The sequence below is a fragment of the Pseudopipra pipra genome, chromosome 9 (assembly GCF_036250125.1).
Source record: "Pseudopipra pipra isolate bDixPip1 chromosome 9, bDixPip1.hap1, whole genome shotgun sequence".
In the NCBI taxonomy this organism is placed as follows: domain Eukaryota; kingdom Metazoa; phylum Chordata; class Aves; order Passeriformes; family Pipridae; genus Pseudopipra; species Pseudopipra pipra.
Genome location: NC_087557.1, coordinates 25,458,019 through 25,473,495, shown reverse-complemented (window position 1 = coordinate 25,473,495; position 15,477 = coordinate 25,458,019). Strand labels below are relative to the sequence as shown.

Sequence of the window (15,477 nt, the reverse complement as noted above, 5' to 3'; positions counted from 1 at the left end):
AGATATTAAAGTAAGAAAGCAAGAAGTCCACTAACAGGTTTATTAAAATCCACATAGCCTAGTAACCTGTCCCTGACTGCAGCCTGGGGTGTTAAAGGTATGTACATATATAATAACTAACACTGAGAAAGGACAGAACAATCCTCCTCCATTATTCCCACTAGCTCCCAGTTCTGCAGGGCTGGGCGACTCCCATTCACGCCCAGGTCAGTGGATCTCACTGACAGCTCTGAATAGGCCAATTCACCACGAATATACTCAAGGCTCTGCCTCCATGCACTTATTGCCCTGTGGCATCTTGCAGCAGGGAGTTCCACAATGTGCTGTGTGTGAGTACTCACTCCTCTGGTTTGCTGCTACTTGCAGAGTGTATGCTTGCCTGAATCACAGTTAAAGTGTTTGCAGGAGATGGCTGGAGCTGCCTGGCTCCACAGCAGAGCCAAATGCTTTGCACTGTAAAAAACAAGGCAGGCAGGATATGCCTGAGTCTCTCCATCCATGCCACTGTGTAAGGAGCTGGTGCAACCATCAGCAGAGTCACCCCCAGGACACTTCGCCCACGCTGCACAAAGTCACTATGAATTTGAGAGTAATTCAGCCCCCAGGATTTGCTAAGCCTGCATCTCTCTGCTCACGCTGCCAACAAGGGCGCTAACTCACATCAGTTGTTGGAATGATGTAGCTGTACAGCTTTGAGTGCAACTTGCAAGCACTGGTAAGAGCTTTTAGCCAAAAGACATTTCTTTAAATGATTAAACATACATTTGCAGAGCCCTAGTGTGTTCCAGGATTCCTCCACTTCCTTTTAAGAAAACTCAAAATTTGATTTTCTCCTTACTAGCTTACTTATAACAAAAGCCAAAGCAGCAGAGAACAGTCCCAAAAATGTGTTATACACCCTCAGAGATTCAAGAAATGAGACATTTGTGAATGATTAACTGGATTTGATCATATCCTGTTTTTTTATGCAGTGGCCAAGGCAAACGAAGGTCCCCATTCTGTCACGGGCCAAGTGACACTGAGGAACCTAAGTCAAAGGTATCAGAGATGTTTCTGAGTTGATGGTACAGCACTCTACCTTCCCTGAACCAGAGTCTTAAATGCCAAAAGATTCCTTAATGTAAATAATTGCCCTGAGTCCAGCAAATATTTGACATCATGACAGTACAAAAGAACCCAATTTTAACTCTTTTAAAGCTAGGGGAAAAAGTAACTATGCAACTGCTCTGCTTCCTCATCCACAAAGAGGTAGGACTGTCAACAATGTCAGCTCCTCAGCAAAGCCTGCAAGTCCCTTCAAGTGCCAGATGAAGACCAAAAGGTGACACTTCCTGGACTTCCCACTCCTGCCCTCTGTGTGGAGACCTGAAAGATGAAAGCTCCTTGGACTGGTGATCTGCTGTGCATGATAGCAAAAAAATGTAAGTATGGTGAGATGTGTGTTTCCACAGGGTGGGACACCCCAAGCTGTTCAATCCTCTGCCATACCCCTTTCTCTTGGGAGCCATACTCCAGCTGTCTGGGAGTTTGTGTAGGATCTGGGCTGCAATTACAGGGAAGAGAGAAAGTTCTCGCCAAGGTAAAACTCATCCATGTGGTGAATGAATGTCCTCAGGATGTTTTTCAAGACCAGGGACTGAATTTCCATATCACAAATCGCCTTATCCTCTGCTCCATTCTCAAGGCTTATTCTTTTAATTTTGCCTTTCCTAACTGGAAGGAATACCAGCTTCCACTAAAAAAAAACTTCATCAAACTTCAAATCTCTGAATAAATTAAAATCTTCATTACAAATTTCAATGTGAATAGTTATTTCATTTTAGGTCCACAATTCAACACATACTACAATATTTTCAATGCCCCAGTTCAACCAAGAGAAAAGAAATTAAAAAAAAAAATCAAAACCAAAATCAAAGCTGGCCCCCAAATAATTCTCCATTCCACATGTATCAACAGAGCCTGAAGCTTCAACAACTGCTAGGAAATGCCATGAGCAGGTCTTTGGAAAGCATTACCTTTAGACTCCTCTTAAAATTTTCCTGTTTGCATTACCCCACATGCAGCTGGGTAAATCACCACCCATCTCACCATCAACTTGCCCTGTTAATCCTCTACACCTGATTGCAAGATTTCTATATGAACCAGCTCTGGCTTCTACTTGTCTTCTCTGTCCAGTCAGAATTCACATATTGAGGTTGGTTTTGTATCCAACTCTTTGTTTTACATCACAGTTTTGCTGTTGTATCCAAATCAGCATCTCCTTACACACACTACAAGCAATTTGGAGTCATGGTCTTGTGATGGAAAATCCAAAATTATGCATCAGACCAGCAGGCTTCTCACCCAACACAGACACCTTCCCAACAGTGATCCATGGCAAGGAGCTCCTCAGGATTGAAGATATATGTGGAAGAGGAAGGTTTAAGGAAAAAGGTGGCACTTGAGTGTACCCAGTGCAGGTGGATTAACGTGAAACATGAAAATGCTCTCATGCCATTGCTGTACTTCCAGGGTTAAAGAATTCCTGGAAGAAACGGCTTGCCTCCTGCTGTGAAGTCCATCATAATTATTCTTCCCAGTTTTAAAACCCAGGAAAATTTTCTATATGAGAAATTTTTCACATAAAATAACTCTACTTAGTCACCCAAAACTTGAGATAAGCATTCACAGGCTAGATATTGACAACATTAGAATACTTTGACAGCTTATGGCATGTAATGAAATCAAATTTAACCCATATATTGGAGAAAATTAAACTCAGCATCAGTTAAAATCATCAAATCCCTGCCTCTAGCTGCCCATACGTGCAAACATAATATGTAATAATTGTCATATTTTTATAACATCAGTGGATTTAATTTTTATTTATAGATATAAAATAAATGAGCTTTATATATACATCCATGTGTGCTTCTGCTAAAATATTTTAAAAATTTCTCTTCCTGGCCTGGAATAAACCTCAAGAAAGTATAACTATTGAAAAGTTAGTGCATCTAGAGACATATCAGACAGATTAGAGAGACAGGGGAATGGTCTTGCGTTTCCATCACTATTCCCTCTTCAGTCTAAATCTGAATAAACTGTTCCTGGAGTATTAACCAAATTTATCTTGACAGCTGATGAAAACTGGATCCAAGAGGTCAGAATATCAACTGCCTTAGGAAATCCATGGAAGTATGGGAAAAGGAGAGAAAGCAGACATAAAAGATTCTCTAGATGGGGACCTCAAGTCTGCACTTGAGAATGGAGATATGCAGAGCAACCAGTACTAACAGTTTAAGATTAAAAAAACCCCAGGTGTGGATGCAGTCCTTCCACCCTCTGAGGATAAGGACACACTCATGGGATTTGCTTTAGGACAAGACCCAGTGCCAAATGCAGTCATTTTGCAGTTTGAACACAAATACAGGGGAGTGGCCAGTGTGGCTCACTGCACTTAGAGGGGGTTTCTTCATTAAATTTGATGAGGCCAAGATTATTCTCCTTTCACTCATTTATTGGTTTTTTGAGACAGAGGATCTGGAGACACTGGAGGAACACATTAGACAGCACGGTTGCTAACATTAATCAAAGACCTTCCACCCCTGGTTTGCTTTTTTTATTTTTAATTAAGAGCTGTTCTTTGGACTACACAAAGCAGATCCGTGTAATGTGTTTCCTATCTCCCCAAGGTTTCATTTTTCACTGGAAGAAAGAAAGAATAAACTCCTTTGGTTTTTTTTTTTTTTACTAAAAGGTGAAAAATAAGTGGTTTCCTTAAAGCATGCCCATGCATACACACACGGCTGAAAAAATGCATTTTCTTCTTTTATCAGTGGAATATCTTTAGGTGAGGAGAAAGACCTTCTCAGCCAACTCTTAAAAGCCACATAATTCCTAACTGACCACATAAATTAAGCTCTCCTTTACCACTTCAGACATCCTGGTGACCCTCATCAATAGCATGCCTAAGCTCAAGTCTGCATCCCTCAGAACTTAAATGAACTTGAGTGTTTCTGCACAGAAAAATATAACCATGTTTTGACGACGGAAGCAGAAAAAATGTTTTTGAGCAAATGTTATGTACTTTATCTAGGTTTACAGATCTCCTACAAATTACTTTGTCTATTCGTCTCACAATTCTTTGTTCCCGTGGCTTAGAAGGATAAAGGGGTACAAAGGAGCAGGAGATAATTCCCTCACAAAGGACCTCCATTGCCAGAGCCTTTGAAGTTGTGCTAAAAAAGCCTTGCTAGCCCATTAGCTGACACACAGCAGAAATCTGAACTGTTTCCATGCACACTACAAGCCGAGCTATTTTCTGCACAATTAGTCATAAAAAGGGCCAATGTAAACTGTGTCGGGAGGTCTCAATTCTTTACATTCTCCACACAGTGAATCAGACATTATGTATAACGTTTTGTTGCCATTTAGACCTTGGGCCGTTCTGCAATCAGGAGGCGGCAGCCTCTATTCCTCCTTCTCTCCTGGTGATGATTTTCAAGCCTCTTGGCAGCACCACGGTGTTTATGGCAGTGAGGCTTCACAAGAGTCAGTGTAGGCAAAAACTGCAAATGGCTGAAAGCTGCCCGTTCACAGCTGGGGCAAAAACTTACTGGTTCCTTTGCTTGCTGCCTCCAAAACTGCATCTCCATTCCTCTAATCCTGACGATGGTCAAACTGAGTGTTTTGGAAGCTGAATGATGAACTTGTCGAGACGAGGCTGCAGTAAGGAGCTACAGCAAACACTTCAGGGAATTAATTTTATCTGAATGTGCTGATTTCTCCACTGTAGCATTCCACTGACCCAGCGGTCCCTGGGTAACAGCAGGAATTTACTGGAGGGAACCACATGACATCCCACATTACTCTTTCTTGCCATGACAGATGTCCCAGACCTGTGATGAGGAATCAGTTTTGCGGATAAACCCTCCATATTTTTAATTCCCTTTCACTCCTTGGCCAGCATCTTTCTCCACTAATAAATACCATCCTTCAAGAACTGGAGGCTCTTTCATCCTTTCTCATGATGACTCAGGTTTAGACCACTATCACTGCCAGACAATTGCTCCTCTTTCTTCCTAAACCACTTATTTTCTTGAAATCTCACTCTAGTGGTAAGGACTGCCTTGAATCAGTATCTTGAATGCACTTTGACAAGGAGCAAAGGTTGGATTTGTGTACAAATTCTTTGTTTTGCAAGCTGGATCTAGATAAATCCGTAAGATTCCTTCCGCCTGAGTATGCCCCTAATGTAAAATGTCTTATCAAGGAACGACACCATGTAATGGATTAGGTGGGTGATATGCAGCACCCAGGCATGAGTATGATGTTAGAACTGCCTGAATATTTTGCTTTTAGATTTTACTGATAACATAAACAAAATCTGTGCTTGTGGGGACCCACTGGGGGAACTTCCTAGAAATGGCTGGAAGGACCAGCATCCATCCCCCAGTTTACCCCAGTTAGTATGGAACAGTGTGAGCCAGACCATATCAGAGCATGAGATGCAGTGTGTGTATCATCAGAATCCCAAATGCAGCCCTACCCACATCTCAGAGAGACCAGATGTAACAAAAGCCGGTATTCAAAACAAGAGCTGTCTGTGGGCTTTCCAAAGAGAAAGTGACTTTCAAAGGTACAGCACAGGACTGAGGGTGCCCCGGATCAACTCCTGACTAGTAACAGCACACATATACCAAGGGGAATAGATGCTATGAGAGACAAACTCATGGGTGAGTGAACTGGCACCCCACAGAAACTCAGCAGCCTCAAAGACCACCCCCACTAGGTCTGTTGATGACACCCAGAGCATTCTTGCCTTAGAGGAGAGCACTCAGTGCTCATCAAAGCTGAGAGTTCTGCACCCCACCTTCCAGAAGAGTCTGTCACCCCAGGTTGCTGGCTTTTGCTCTTCTACAAGACACGGTTTTGCACTTGGAAATTGCAGCATTATGCAAAGAGCTGTGAAGGAGAGCTGGAGATGCAAGGAATGAGCTTTCTTCCTCCCCTGTTTGGCAGGAGTATCCAAGCCCAAAGCATGCCTTAAAAAATACTCTGCACAAGCCACGTGCAATGGTCTTGTAAAGCAGGCTTTCATCATAGCCTTCTTACATCATGCCATCCCTTCTCCAAGGCAGATGGAGAAATCATTTTCCCTCTCATTTGATGTTGTTATTCTACACAGTTGTGAGGAACTGACTCACAGTCACTTTTGGACAGTCATGGGAATCAGAGCAATAACACATAAAAAGCCAAAGCATGCAGCATCTTGAACGTCCAGCAATCCTCCCATGGCTCCCCTTCATTCCTCTCTTGCATGTAATCACCTCTCTCCCCTCTCACCCGTGAGCACTTAGAGAACACACTCTGGAGAAAGGCCACAACTGTAGCCAGAGGGAGAATGGAGTGAGGAGAGGCCAAAAGTTGAGGGGGTTATTCCAGATTGACGCCAGGCTAATAGAGCACAGATTTGTGTTTCCCTGGGGTGTCTCTGAGATCTGCAGTGCAATTCTATACTTGGAACATCTCACTCTAAAGGACAGACAGAGTCCCACAGACTTCTTCTATTTCCTTGCTGCCCCTCAATATAATAAACTACCCCCATGTCTCTCCCCTTCTGCTCTCCCTCTCTGAGCATCCTGCCTGTTGAAGGTATGGAGCTATTCTGCAGGCACCCAAATATCACACACTTGAGGTCCTTCTCTAGAAGTGGCCTGGAGTGCAATGCACAGTCTTCAACAGCCTCAGCATGAGACAGGACTGAATTTACCAGTTTAGGACTGGTACCACTCTGGCATAGCTCTCCACTTCCAGACTCAATACAGTGCCTTAATATGAGCTCAGCAACCCAATTCTCTGCTGTCTTCAAAGTCTTTGCACACCTTTCCTTGCAGACTTGCCCTAAACATCTGATGAGGAAAACAATAAAATTATATTTATTTTTTTTTAACAAAAAGCTCAATTTTCTTCAAGTCTAAACCAGCTGTTTTACTTAGGTTAAGAAAAACAACACAAGCAAGAGCTGAAGTGAGGTCACCTCCCAGGCATCTCCTCTGGCCTCTGCATCAGACCACTGCAACAACTGAGCTGTGTCAGACCAACTCAACAACAGGGTTCCAAGCTGCTTCAGACATTTTAAAATTAGGTGACTAGTCTCTTTGGTCAGTCTCATTGGAGGGGATAAGCACCTCCACAGAGAAACTCATTCCAACATCTCAAATACCAGGACTGGGAAGAACACAAGCCCTCTGTGCAATTCTCTTTCCATTGGCCATGTGAGCTTGAATAGCTCCTTTAGCCTCAGCATGTATCAGACATGGCACGATGGCCCACCAAGCCACCCTACCACTGCCCAGAAGTTCCTGAACACCGTGCAGAGCCCACCCTTCCTCCCTACCTTCCCTTTTCTACCCCTTCCCCCACCTTTCTTGCCATGCCAGAGTTTGCAAGGGAGGGGGAGCAGTGTTGATCTGTGCTTTGGTTGGTTATGGGACCACTTGGGCTATTTCATATTCTGGCTTTACTTACATGCCATTAGAGGAGTTTTTCCACAGAGAGAAGGTCCAAGTGAGGATGACTCTTTCACTATATACTCTTAAAGAAAATATAGAATCATTTAGGTTGGAAAAGACCTCTAAAATCATTGAATCTGACCAGAAGTAAGCCATTGAATATCAAGGATCCAAATTTAAAGGCAAGAGGGAGGTGGATTGATAACTGACAATATCCTATTATCTCAGCCCCTTATGTTTGAGATACAATGAATTCTATCTCTTCCTCACTGTGCTAAGGAAAAGGTCCCTTGGGAGTCAAACAACAAAGCCTCAAGATTTTAAGTGTCTATTTTGTAAAATGTATTTGCTTTATTTGCTGGTATAAGCTGGAACAACTTACCAGGACAAGAAATATGCAGGAGGAAAATGGAGTGGGCAAGGGCTAGGACAGAGGTTTGACTTTGTCCTCAGGTTTTACTGTGAATGAAGGCAGGGCTTGCTCAGTCTGAGATACTGCATGGAGGATGGTTATTGGCATTTTTCCCTGTAGCAGAATGCCATGACTACTTGGGATTTTCTTTTTTCTTTGGGTTTTTTGTTTGGTTGGTTTTTTTTAAGGTTTATGCTCCTCACTGAATCATGCTGTTGGAATATACCTTTCTACACAGAGATGTGGTATAAGGCGTGACTGTGTGCCAGAGAATGTGACTCTGTGTCCCTCATGGGATCCTCTCCAATGGACAGGGTCAATGTACAAAATCTAGGAAACTTCACCCATCCCTAGCACTGCAGCAAAAGAGAAGGAGTCTGAGGAAAATCTAGAGAAAACCTGGCTTTTGTAAGAATCTTCTCAGGGTGCTGGAGGCATCTCTGAGACTGGCCCAACCAGCTGGGACCGTCATATCCCCTCAGTGCAGATGGTCTGGTATGAAATGCACTGTCTCAAAGTACAATTTTGTTTGCCATTTGTCATCAACACCTCAGGCAGTGAGGAAATCAGTGAGGAAACGGTTTCTTTTTTTGCCCAGGCTGCCCCACTAGTGTGCTTGCAGCCTTGCTGAAGCAGACAACACGCTCCCATCTGAAGCAAAGTTATCAGCTCTTCCCACGTCATCGGCCACGCTGAGGTCGCGACGGCTGGGGCGGGGCAGGTACCGCCCAGCAAAGTGTTTCATATCCCATTGCAAATCCCCCGAGCCATCCCGAACTAGCCTGGAATGCACATGGACCTGCTTGCCAAAGCCGGGCAAGGGTCGGGGTAAGCTTCCATACCTCCCTGCTCCACACTCCTTCTTTGCGAAGAAGGTAACGGTGAACTTGTTACTAAAACACCTCCGTGACTTGGTGGAGTCTGAGCTCAGGGAAGCTTCGAGCCCTGGAAAGCTCCTCAGCCAACAAAACAGCTTTTTGCATGCTGAGTATCTCACTAAGCTTGTGAAGGCACCTCTGAGGCATTGCCCAGCAAAGACCAGATGGTGCGAGACCTCAGCCTGCCTTAGGACACAGCCAGTACTGTGAAATGCAGCACCTTTGCCTGCCTTTGGCAAAGTCTTCTGGCAGGTAATAAGGATGGACTTAATGGTTTGTTATAGGAAATAACTAGGGGTCAGGACCCTGGTAAATCATTGCTGGCTCAGGGAATCAGAAGTTTAGTGATTTCTAAAGCTGGACTGTTGAGTCTGTCCAATTCCTTTTTGGCCTTATGGATGCATTTGGCTTGCACGATATATTGTGTCCACAATGTAATCAAGCCTGGTGTGAAACAGCACTTTACTGTGTTTATTTTGAACCTGCTTCTCCCAGTTCCTCTAGTTTGCACAAGCACAGCCCTAAACTGAATTAAACAAAACTGTAATCTTGCTCTAGTGTGAGATTAAACCATTCCAGGAAAGTAAGTTGGGGGCAACGTCTGTCAAAATTACTTCAGAAGACCACAAGACAAGCTGTCATTTTCTGTTTGGAAAGCGGTTTGAAAACCACAAAATCAAAGCTCTAAGTTGACAGGACACGGATCCTTGCTTGTTCTTTCTGGTTTTAACCTCTCAGTCAATTATTCTACAGACTACACTGCTTTCTTCATCTGTTCCAGGAGCCCCTTTCTGATGGTTTATTTGGATTGTGGATGTCTCATAAATGAAAAACGTGTTGATGTCTTAGCACAAAGCATAGTGATTCCTCAGCAACTTGCCAGCCTCCTGGAGTTTATGGACACAGGACAGACTCCTTGCTGGAGCAGAGTAGTTTCTAGCCTGCCTCTCAAGCTGGCATAGGAAAACAGAGGCCATTTTACCAGACTTTTTTAAAAAGGAAACTCTCCAAGGAAACCAAAACTGGGCCTCCTTAGTCAGGATCGTTGTAAATATAAAACCTTCACATTGTTAAGATCATCGATGGTTAACACATTTCTCAGAAAAATCCATCTGGCCACTGGATGTCACTGTTGTTGAAGAAAAACACCCCAGAAAGTTCACAAATGAGGCTGTGAGTAAGGTGAGGTGAGTCACCCCAACCTGGAAATGGCCTTTTCTTTCAGGTTAACCAGCGCACTGCTGGTGGCATCTGGAGGCAAGGCACCCTCAATGGCACTGAGGTCTCCATCAGCAGCTGAGAGCAAGTCATCTGCCACCCTGAGCCACCTGTGCCCAGGTGTGTGTCCCTTCTTCCTGCTAGATGCCCTCTGGTTTTGCTGAGACATGTGCCCGCTGAGCCCCTGGGCCTGCATGGCACATCCAACCTGGTCTCCACTTTGGACTCAACCCTTTCTCTTCTGCCACACAGCAGAGCACACTGCAGCAGGCACGTTTCCAAGCTTGCCCTTGATCATGGATTAAAAGCAATTATATGTAGTGTTGCTCTGTGGTTTTAGCTGGCGCTGCTGGAAAGGCAGCTGAGCGTAGCTGCATGACTTTCAAGGTCTGAGATAATATCTCCATCAAAACCAGCTTTGTGCTACGTAGATCATTTGCCACCTCAGAAATTACATCAGGCATCTCCAAACCCACTCAACCACACAGAGGAAATCTGCCCTAAATGACTGCCTTATATCAGCCAGGGATCCCTTTGCACCATCATGGTGAGCCTCACCAGTGCAGGCAAGGGGCTTTTTCAAGGAGTGGTTTGAGGCTGTAGGCTGAGGCCCTTCCCACAGAGGGAAAGCAGGAGAAATAAACCTCAGGAGTCCGCAAAATCCTCTCAGATTGAGGTCACCAGGTGCGGATGCTGCTGTGGCATTTCGGGAGGTGCAAATTGGGACTTGCTTCCCACCTTACACTCCAAGCTCAAGGCTTTCTGCTTGATTCATGCCTGCTCTGACACTGGGAAGCAAACCCTCCAAACAAGGCATATCAAACCAACAAACCCTTGCCCCTGGGGAGAAAGGCAAGGCAGGAACACACTACAGACATTTGTTAAGCTACTTAATATGGTGTTGCAAGACCCTGAGATACATGTGGTGGGGGAAGAGATCTAGAGTACCTACATCTGGAGATCTGTTTCCTTTAAAATGCAAAGCATGCCCAAGACTGTGGAATAATAGAAATCTGGGCTAGAAAACACCCATTTTAGTCTATCTAAATGTCATAAATCAGGATCAACTCTGCCTGGGTATGATCAGCTTTGATCTTAAGGATGTCTGTACAAATTAGAAAAAGGATCTCCATAGGACACTTTGCAGTATTTTTAAAGCATTAGGAGGTTCCTTGGCTGTGTCTTTATTAATTTCTCTTTCTTTAGAAGCAAAACAGAAGAAAGAAATGCTTTGGGAAGGAAAGACAGTGGTAGAAGGAGAGGGGGTTTCTAGCCAGCAATGGCAAATGCCCTACTAGAAGGGTCAGTAAATCTTATCTGTCAAAGAGACCATCTATGTAGAGGGAAAAGAACAGAAAATAGTCCTGCAGTATTTAGAGATTCTCAGCTGTAAAGGTGCTGTATGAACACAAAAAGTGGTCACTCCCAAGCTGCCACCTCTCCTGGACACTGCCTGTCACAACTCAACAGTGACGAGCTTTGTCCTGCAAAAACTTCCATCTGTAAGTTACTTCAGGCATGCAAACAATTGCACCAAGCCTCCACATCCCCACACACAAAGGAAATCTTGCTTACATATGTAAAATTTAATTGATCAAGAGTCTTGGAAAGCTGTGTTCCTCAAGTACTAATATGTAAATGCCATGCCTACAGAGAAGTTCTTCTTATTACACATTTATTCCCAACTAGACTATCAAATGTGTATCTACATTCCACTTATTACTAGTTATTTTTGTGTGTTTCACCCACGCAGACCTACTCACAGCCATGTGGCCAAACATCCTGACTAATTTAAATTTAGGGGTTTTTTCCTTATAAATACACAGAATTTCTATATACATCCACGTTTTGAGCAAGCAGAAATATTTGATTTGAATCTCCACTGCAGTACTCTGGTTTTACACTGGTATAAACAGTAGTGGTTTCCACTGTTATCTCCCGCTGCCCAGCTGTTAACACTGGGGAAAAGGAGCAACAATGAAGGCAAGCACAATTTATCTAAACATCTCTCTCATAATATTGGCCCAGGAAGCAGACTTCTAGTGAAACCAAAAAGAGGGAGATTCAATGATCCCGTTAAGTTTTCCATGACACAGCTGTCCACTCTGACACATGGTCACATTCAAAAGCTGAGTAAGTTATTATGGAAGTTCCGAAACCTCAAAATATACACAACAGATTTTGAAAAACATTGTGGTTGTGTGGGTTCGAGCAGGCTTGAGGAATATGTTAAAATCCAAGCAAACAATCTACGCCTTCACCCCTTTCTGTTAACACATGAGTGTGCGAGCACATCACCAAGATTGCATGGCAATTTGTATCTCTGTTATTCACAGCCTTCCTTAAAGAATAACAGCCCCTGTTTGAGTATCACGAGGCAAAATTGTTCTCACATGTGGACCAAACAGACACACCAAGGCTGCACCCTTATGGTTTCTGAGTGACAAGCTTAATAAGATTACCCTTGATCTTTCTCTTAATAAAGCTGGATGACATTCAAGCAAAGCCTGAGTTTTGTTTTAATGGTACATTAAGGGAACCCAGAGTTTGGCACAGCTGGAGGCCTGAACCATCGAAGAAAACTTGGCACTGCCAGCATTCCCTTATGATCTCAGACCTCACATAATGAATATTTATATCTATATATACAGACATGCACATATATTAAATACCTATCATTAACTGGTCAAGGTCAATGCTCTGGGTAACAGAGCTGAATGTAATACCAAGAATGATGATGGTTCTTTTCTTTTTTTTTCCTTGTGTTATGAATCACACAAATTAAGCAACCCACAGTTTACAGAGCCTGCAACATGATGGACTGCTTTTAAACCACACATACCAAGGGGAAGCAGAACAAGTCCAAGAAATTACAAAAGCAAAAGAGAAGTGTCATCACCTTACTGTTTAAACCTGAATGCAGCAGAACACAGAGACTCCTGCTTAACTTTAATAACACCAGCAGCCCCAGCCGGCTCCAGGGAAGCAGTCATTTGCTTGAGATAAGTCAGGGCTCGTGTGTTTTGAAGCATTATGGGTTAGAAGCTAAATAGTGTTAGCTGAGTCACACTGATTTAAACCATCATTGCAACTGGCCCAAAGATTACAAAAGACAGATCACAAAGAAATCACTTAGAGGAACAGAGGAGATATAATACTGAATTTTTATTTGGGGAGAAAAAAAAAAAGAAAAAGAAAAATAATCCCTCCCCAGCTAAGACTTTACTTTTGGAAAAGAAAGTTTCCTTAAGGACAAATTGAACAGTCCCATCTTCTCTTTCTCTCATCTCTGTCGACTGTGCCCTCAGACTGTCTGTGTATAAGTATCAGCCCTACAGAAAAGTCAATGGGTCTCAAGACTAAACAGGGAGTTCATGATGGAGCTGGCATCTGGATACACATGGGATGGGGATGGTTCAGACTGTGTAATTTATCTGCCAAAAAATTCATTTTTGTGATAGCCAAAATAGTTCCCAAATTACATTAACTGAGGAATACTGATGAGGAATTTAAGAGTACTGAAACACTGACTTTTGCTGTTTCCAAAACAAAACAAAAGTTTTAAAAAATCACGGTTTTATTTCAAAGCATTCAGCAATAATTTACTGAAATGGAATACGCGTACATTTAATTTCAAAAAGAACACAAACATGGACATTAAATTAAACATTTTGCACAGCCTGAATTTTCCTCCAGGCTTTTGTTTTGGTGAGAAAATGAAAACGTTTTTGTTCGGCATTGACCCAATATAACTTTTCCTTCAATCATCTGGTTCAGCCGACAAAACAAGACATAAATCATTTCCACTGCTCTAGACTGAGTCCAGGTCTCTGTTAATGTGGATGAATTCTGGATCCTCAGCCTCTCTCTTTTCCTTAAGATCTATGTGCAGTACCTTAAAGCCTGAACATTGGTGGTGGGACCTTTCCTGGCCATTAAGGACACATCCATGGACAAGAGGTTCACGCTTAAGGTCAACTCCGTGTCTGACCCTGGAGAAGTGGGCGAGGATGGGTGCCTGGCAGAGCCAAAATATCTCTTTACAGAGTCCCATCTCCTTCCCTAAAAGTCAGTAATGAGATTCCTGTTGAATTCAAGGGAACTGATGAGACATTTATGTTATGGAAAAATACATGAGAAAACTGTGCTTCCTTCAGTCTTCAACCCAAAGCACTCAAACTCACTTCTGGCACTATGTACCTCTTCCAGGTGGTTTGAAGACAACAGAGCTCCAGAGCACTGAGCAGACGAAATTAGAGGCGAGCAGAATTTGAACAGGAGACAAGATCCTCTTGCCTAAAGAGAAGCCCATGTTAAGTAAGTAAAAGCACGAAGAGAATATGCCTTCTTGCAGGAATTCAGCCCATAATTATCTAATTCAGTAATTATCTTCACTAGATGAAACTGAGATAATCCTTGACTGAAACAAGAAATTCACGTCTGGCCTTATTGGAATTGTTGTGTCCAAACCCTGCAGTATTTTCATTCAACCAAATTCCACCTATAAAGCTCTCACACTATATTTTGGCTGACTATTCTGGGCTATTATATAAGCCCTTTGGCACTGGTCTATCCCAGATTTCTCCCAACCTCCACACTTTTTCTCACAGCCAAATTTCTGCAGGAAACAAAACACTTTTCATTGAGGCCAATTAGCTCAAGAACGTCGAAAGAAAAAAAAAAATCAAAAGGCTTTGGGTCAGTGACAAGAGCAATAGAGAGGCCAAGAAAATGAAAGGGACTTGTTCTGAAAATGTTTTTTACTATGTCAGAGCCAATTCCCAATGGAGTGAAACAAGAAAAACATTCCTAGAGACATTTGAGATCTGTCATGAATTCCCAAGGCACATTAAGAAGTCTCACTTTCCCCTCAGTCTCTCATTCCTTTTTGAGGCACATCATGGGGCTCCAGAAAGTAGATGATGAGTCAGGAGATCTGTACAGTGGTCCCAGACATTCAAAGGCACAATGAACCAAGGGCTGGGGAATCCTACAGTAACGTTCCAAAGTTTCTCTTGTATTTTTTTTTTTTAACAATAGTAATCAAAATTCTATTTGATAGGGTTTTATTTGTGGATGAGATATTGGGACTCCTTCTCTCAAGCAACACTCACTTGGTTTCCTTGCAAAGTAACTCTTCTGTGCCCCTGCTGCTCCATCTTTAAAAGAAGCGTAATCCACTTTCCTCCCAGGAGGAAATATTTGTCCCATTACATGCCTGTATATTGATAAAACTAATGACAAATGAACTTCGGAATGAACTTCAGGATACCATGACTGCTGCCTTTCCCACCGTTACCACAATCCTCATCACTGACTCCACATCCAGGATGAGGAGCCTCAGCAGAGCAGCAGACACCTCTTTTTTCCATGCTTGTAGACATCAGACTCACAGATCTGTCAGTATTAGAACCAAAGCTCACCTTTCAAGTCGTTTGAAGTATGAATTCAAAGGATTATTAGATATCAGTCTTAA

General features: G+C 43.0%; 1 protein-coding gene across 1 annotated transcript in view; it reads right to left on the bottom strand.

The window, feature by feature from the left end:
* The window catches only part of TRABD2B (TraB domain containing 2B), a 277,120-nt gene that overhangs the window by 47,064 nt on the left and 214,579 nt on the right, over positions 1-15,477 (bottom strand). The window lies entirely within an intron of this gene.